Here is a 6,566-nt window from a genome sequence, read left to right as displayed (position 1 = left end):
TAGATCATCAAAACAGTAGTAAGAATGGTATGTTTTACCGCTGTTTTATTTGGGCTATTAACAGAAAACTCGTAAATTAACAAAACAAAACAAAAAATTTACGAGAGATAAATGTTATTTGCATCGAATAATTGTATTCTTTATTTTCACTAAGTTGAAATAGCAAATGCAATTATAGAAAAATAGCATAAAAGGAAGAACGGAGCATTTTATTTACTCTGAAAAAACTTTTCCATTGGCTATACAAACTGAAAAGGTTTAGGTCAATATTCTTGAAAGACTTACCGCTTTGAAAAAACTGAGCCGTCAAATATGCTAAATTATTTGACGCAGGTTAAAACACTTGACATGAAAACCACAAGGAAGTTAAGGAGCTTCCTCAAACGAAAGATAAACATTACTTAGATAACGAAACTACTTCTCTATGCCGGAACATACTGTATTGTTCTAAACTAACTTATTAGCGAGTTTTGAATTTTGCTTCATCCTTTGAATGATATGTGGTTTCCTTGAGTCTTAGCTAATCTTATCTCTGAGAAAATTTCTTCTGTAGCCATTTGCCTTTAAAATAATTGGATTAACTTTTAATATATTCATACGTGTGTACGTTCCGGTGCAAGTTGTAGAAGTGTAATCGTTCATTCGTTCGACTTGAAAAACGCCGAAATATTTACATTCTTTTTAAACGAGACTTCGTCTTTGACAGGATTTTTTTTTTCGTCTGGCATTATAAAGAGCAAGAGGTTTTCAAAGTACTTTCAAAATCTCTAATTGTAATTTGTTTTTGATTTTATCGCACAGAACTGAAGTAGTTGTCTCCTCTTTAAATCGCATATTGATAGCGACTTTCTTGGCTAAGGTGAGAAAATGACAGATAATAATTGAAAGCACACAAAATTTGTCTTCCAATTTCGGTGTGTGAAGGATTTTTCTCACGCTTTCGGAAAGAAATTGCATTGATCTGTGACAAATTCGTTTCCTTAGCTCGAACTGAAATCAGGGACCTTTTGTTTCCTTATCGATCTAAGTAATAATCCTACGTTAATACATCCGTTCTCTTGATTCAGTGTTATGAATAGTATCTGTCTATAAATTAACAACCCTGGCATCTCATCTTAGTGTTATTAACTAAAGACAGCTCGTTGAACAAGCTGCTCGGGAGCACAGAAAAAAAGTAGGTAAGTTCCTTTAAACTGACCACTTGTCTTTGACACAAGTGAACTTTAACAGAATGTAAATAATAACGGTTCAATCTTTTTGTAATAAATATTTGAAATGGTCGAATCTACACATTCTTGAAATTAATAGGGACTCCAATTTGTGGTATTGCGCTGGGCTGTTGTCGGTAAACTATAAACTGCACCCTAACAACATATTCAAGTTCGTGTTAAAATGCCTGAATATTATTTAAATGTTCTGCAACGTTATTTAGGTTTGACACTTGAAGTCAAAGTTTACGTTATTTAGAACTTTTCATTTTTAAATGTTTTCCTAGAATTGTCCTCTCTTAAAACGGCTTAGCCATAGAACAACACTGAAAATAGAAACCTAACGTCCATTTTCATACCCAGATTTTCTTCATTATAATTTCCTTGCGCGTTATTTTAAGTTTCTCTCGCGTAAGCTCTTGGGCTATTTTTTCTTCATGATCAAGAACATTTGCAGATTATATTTGCACTAGTAAACTAATTTCTAAAATACAGCCTTTGAAGTTCGTAGAAAGGCTGGTTCGAACAAGTCATCGCCACTTTGATGCATATTTCTCACCTCACATTTGTATTTTATTTAACGGTATTAAAAAACGCACACGGGGGAATTAAATAAGTAAATGTTCTTCCCAGCAATGGACTAAGATTGTCATGATCAAATAGCTAGGTTTTTTGTTCTTCAGACACAGTTCGTTCTTATTATAGGCAATATTGGTCCCTAAATTGGCGAAAAGAAGGACAATTATCCTTCTTAGAATTAGATTACACTCCGGAAACGTTGCGAAACAAACTTTGGTCCAAAGCAATACTTAAATTCAGAATTAAGTTGATTCCAAAGTTTCGTTTTCATTTCAGTGCACCGTGTTATTGCCATGGAAAAACAAATTGTATTGTGTTGCACCGCATGTAATCCGAGATTAAACTGATCATTTAAATCATTTTCAATCTGGACACCAAGGCCGTCAGATTGGAATCTGAACCATCCATGGGAAATCTCAGAAAGAACAATATGATAAGATGAGAAAATAAATATCTTAGTCTCGTGGCTACGTAATTTGGAAAGTGATCATTTTAATTTCTTTAAAACAAAAACAATGGCATACTGTTAGCAATTTGCTATAAGCGCTTTAAGACTCATGGAATTAAAAACAACATTCAGTTCTGAATCCAGAGCTAAAATTGGTCAATGTCGAGAACAATTCTCGACTGAATTACGGTTTTGGTCTGGATGTTGAATGATAATCCCGTAATTATACCTAATTTCTGGTATAAGATCTTCATTGGTTGAAATGTTATCGTTTACTCGTATAATTTAGCACTTTTGAGACCTGCAACAAAAGAGCTTTGAAAAAACGTTCTTCCGACAGAAGAAAGCAAAAATTAGGACGATATATCCTTACATGAAAACAGCTGGAATATTGACTTGGAACTGAAAATAAATAATCGGTTCTTAGGGCCCGATAACAACAAACAACTGCTTCCTCTGTGGCAATACCAAATACGTGTATTCTCAAATGACAAAAAAAGCAAAAACACAAAAAAGCGCACGCTTGGAAATGTTTTCTATAAAATTATTTTCTCTCTTTAGTTTATTATAATAGATGTTTCTTTTTTCTTATACTTCATCGCTGAGATTTTTCGGCATCACTTTAAATTCAGCCCATGCTTTAACAATAAGTTACCATCGCCGAAGATACAATGTACCTTAAAATTGTTTAATATTCGATACTAGATCTGTCATCAAGAAAAAAAACACTGTGTTCAGTTCTGTTTTATTCTAAGGATGGTAAGAGCTATTTTCGTGATTCGTAAAGGCCTATTTTTTTCCTGGGAATTGGTACTTTTTTCTCGTGAATTGTGATTTCGTTAGTAATCGTGAGCCATGAGTTTTTTTGAAACAATTTTCGGTAAAATGAGAAATAAACCTTCAATTCTTCGTGAAGCCTTCAAGTTTTGACTATGTTTTCTATTAATTTTGACACCCTTCATTACGTAATAAACATTGCCTTGTCGTGTAAGGAAATCTCTTCGATCCTTCTGTATTCGTCTTCAGTAGAATGGGGTTTTCCTTTCTTTTACCTCTACCTGTGGAAAACATTTCACTGCTTTTGGTAATCCTTGAAATATTTCTTTTCTTTCATGTGAATTATGAAAAATACTTTTATATTTTCCGTGGACATGATCTAGATACCCCTCAACCACCTTATATTCTATCTTAGATAGTTATGATGGCAAGATTTACCCTTAAAGGCATCGCATCAGTACCAAAAACTGTACTTATTATACTTTCCCAGGATACTAGCCATTGACACATTGATAAAGTTTCTATATCTATATAAGGTTTCTATCTAGTTATTTGAAGGCTGGCATTAGCCTACTTGCATATATATCATATCGATATCCAAATTCTGCGTAGTCTAGAGAAAGGCAGCCATGATGGCCAATTTTTAAATTCATTTTTCGAATTCAACGCTGGCTTACATATTCAGCTTTTAGATAGCTCTGATAGCCATAGACAAACTGAGTGACGCAAGATTATCGCAGGATTCGTAGGTTAAATATATATTTTTTTTCAACCGAAGATGTCCTCACCGTCGCCGTCGTGGTTGCTTAACTTCCTTTTGACTCTACATGACTCACCCTCCTTAGTACTTCTGGCAGTATTGTGCCTTGAAACGTGAACAGGTTTTGAAAATTATGGCTTGATATCAGTCTTCAGGTTTATATCAATAACAATGCGTACTTTTATTTCCATTTTTTCCCTAGAGAAACAAAAAATTATTTATCATGAAAAACGGCATTGTAACAGCATTCGCTATCTTGCTTGTTATGGGCGCGGTTGTGCAGAAAGGTGATTCATTCATCAGAGCCGGAAGAGAAATGATCTACAATAAAGAAAGAGAACCTCAGCAGCCTATCGAAGACTTCTATGACAGAGTCGCAGCGCCGCCCCCACAGGTGCTATTTAAGAAAGGTTAGCAGATATTACACGGTGAAGAGAGTTGTGGGACGGAGTGTGCAAAACAGCAACAACAAAAACAACATTAGACAAACAAACAAACCGCTACGCCGGCAGACGACGTGTACTTTGCACTCTTTCGCTAGCCGTAACGTTTACTGCAAACTTCTAGGCTTGAGTTATTTAATTTTAATATATCCTTCCTTTAAGTTATACCAACACGAACGACGGCACCGGAAGAAAGAAACACTGGTTCTTTTTCCCAAGTCATTTTCGTTACCGTAATTACATATCTGTGCAGGAGCTGTAATTTTGAGGACGTTCTTTCACTGCTGATTGGCATTTACTGATAAAAAAGGAAATACCTACGATTAGGAGTTGCGTTTTTGATTGCTCGACAACATTCGGGCACCCGCCAAGGGGTTATGGGACTAAATTAGAAAATTAAATCAAATTAGAAAATAACAAAATCTAAGTTTTTTTGTGTCATTCGCTTCATTGACTAGCTGGGGAGAAATTTCATTGAAGATTGAAAAGCCATTATTCTATTAAAGTGGCCATGGGGTTTAGTTCATAGCCATTTAATTCCGACTTGGTGTTTTCCCAATACTTTATCTCAGCCCAGTTAACAAGCTTCAAGTTATGCAGTACTACCCCACATGTAGTATGATCCAAAAATATTTGGCTCAGGCAGTTTAGATCATCAAACCGGCTAGTTTAAAGAATAAAGAAAATGCTGGAATTTTGCTGCAAAAAATTAAATCATGACTTTATCTTTTTTTGCAGGTTATGGCATGAAGCACGAAAGAGAAGACATCGCCTTGAAGCGAAACTGAACAAGAACCTCGTTGTAATTAGATAAAAGTATTAATTTCTTGCTGAAACTATTTTCATTTAAGTATACTTATTAACTGATAACTGTTGTAATAAACATAAGCCGATTGCTTAATGAATTGTTAACAAAATGAACGTAAATTAAACGTCTTACATCATAACTCTTGGATTTTGTTCCTGAGTAAATCTTAGTCGTTTCTTTACTTTTAATTTCTTTCGTTTTTATTCTTCTTCGATGCGATTTCGTTTATTTATTGTTAATATTTTCCTTTCCTCCCCTCCCTTCTCATCTGAGCTCTATTCCCTTCTCCTCTCTTCCCGTGTGTCCTCCTCCTGCCCTTGCCCCGCCCTCTCCTCTATTTTCGTCTTTCCTTTCCTCTCCTCTCATCTTTTTTCTATTTCCTCTAAACAATGGTTCTAACCAAATGACTGTAAATCAAAGTCTATGTACCTCCGTAGAAGGTTCTTTTACCCGTGTTACCTAAAGATTTGAAAAAGTTGAGATCTAATTAAGCAAATAGCACTTTTTTGGAGATGGGCTATTGCATTGTTTAGTTATATCTTACCAGTCGAATGTAGAATTACGAATAAATGATATTCTAACAGGAGCCATAATCGGGGACGGAGACCGTAAGTCTCGGGATTCGCGCGCACCTATGATATGGGACAATTTTTCTATTTTTAGAACAAATTGCGCCATCCTGACGTCATATATCCGCGCGGATTCACGCACATGTCTGGGACTCTCGCGTGGATGTTGTCACGTTGCGTGAACAAATGGTGAGAGTTGAGAGATTCTCTTGCGTATTTTACACAGCGATGGCAGGGAATAAGGCATGGAATACGAACCAGGATGCTTATATGTAGTTTTCTGATCTGAGCTAACGGAAAAGGTGGGTTTTTCAGGGTCGAAAACAAGACTTCAATCTCGCGCTGGGAATGAATAATAAGATCTGCTCACGCTAGTTGTAAGCTTACGCGTATGTTTTTGCGTTTGTTCTGACTTAAGAATATAGCAAGAAAACTCTCTACTCTGGTATCGAGTTAATTTGTGAGTTTCTCAGACAATGGTTCATCATAACCAAAACCTGTTTTGACGGTTTCTTATTGTTTCTGCTTGTTTGGTGAGTTTGCAAAAGGTTTTGAAAGGAAAGTCTGACGCGTGCAGTTAGCTCATTTGCATAGTGCAGCTCGTGCACTTTCAAGTCCGAGTCGTTGTTTTCAATTGTCAACAAATCTTGACAAAGATTTCTTTCGTTATCTTTTGTGCTGAGATACTGTAACAAATTTCACGAACGCAAAAAAGGCTACTAACATCATGTGTGTTTCTTCAACATAAGCATAGTGAAGTTTTACACTGCGAAAATGAAAATAGACAAGGAGTTTTGATAGCTCGATCAACAAACTCGAAATCGTTATTCCAAGTTGATTAAAGAAAGCGTCATCGTAACTTTGCTGATTATTTCTGCTTTATTCACACATTTTCAGCTTAGCTTTAATATGTTCTCAAACATTTATCAATCTTAAACATATTTAAAAACTATAGAGTTATTGTTTGAGTTCGA

The 6,566-nt window shown here is 35.4% G+C and overlaps 1 long non-coding RNA gene across 2 annotated transcripts; it reads left to right on the top strand.

Moving 5' to 3' along the window:
- The first annotated feature begins 1,084 nt into the window (after window positions 1-1,084).
- LOC110041392 (uncharacterized) lies at window positions 1,085-5,162 on the top strand. 2 transcript variants are annotated; one of them, XR_002295757.2, is made up of 3 exons: window positions 1,085-1,178; window positions 3,975-4,182; window positions 4,954-5,162. It is a non-coding gene; the product is annotated as an uncharacterized LOC110041392 (long non-coding RNA). The 2 variants fall into 2 exon arrangements; XR_002295758.2 differs by having other exon boundaries at window positions 1,086-1,174.
- The last annotated feature ends 1,404 nt before the right edge of the window (window positions 5,163-6,566 follow it).

Source organism: Orbicella faveolata, unplaced genomic scaffold (assembly GCF_042242905.1).
Source record: "Orbicella faveolata isolate gen_17 unplaced genomic scaffold, um_ofav_v1 contig_14, whole genome shotgun sequence".
Classification (NCBI taxonomy): domain Eukaryota; kingdom Metazoa; phylum Cnidaria; class Anthozoa; order Scleractinia; family Merulinidae; genus Orbicella; species Orbicella faveolata.
This window is presented reverse-complemented; position numbering and strand designations above follow the sequence as displayed.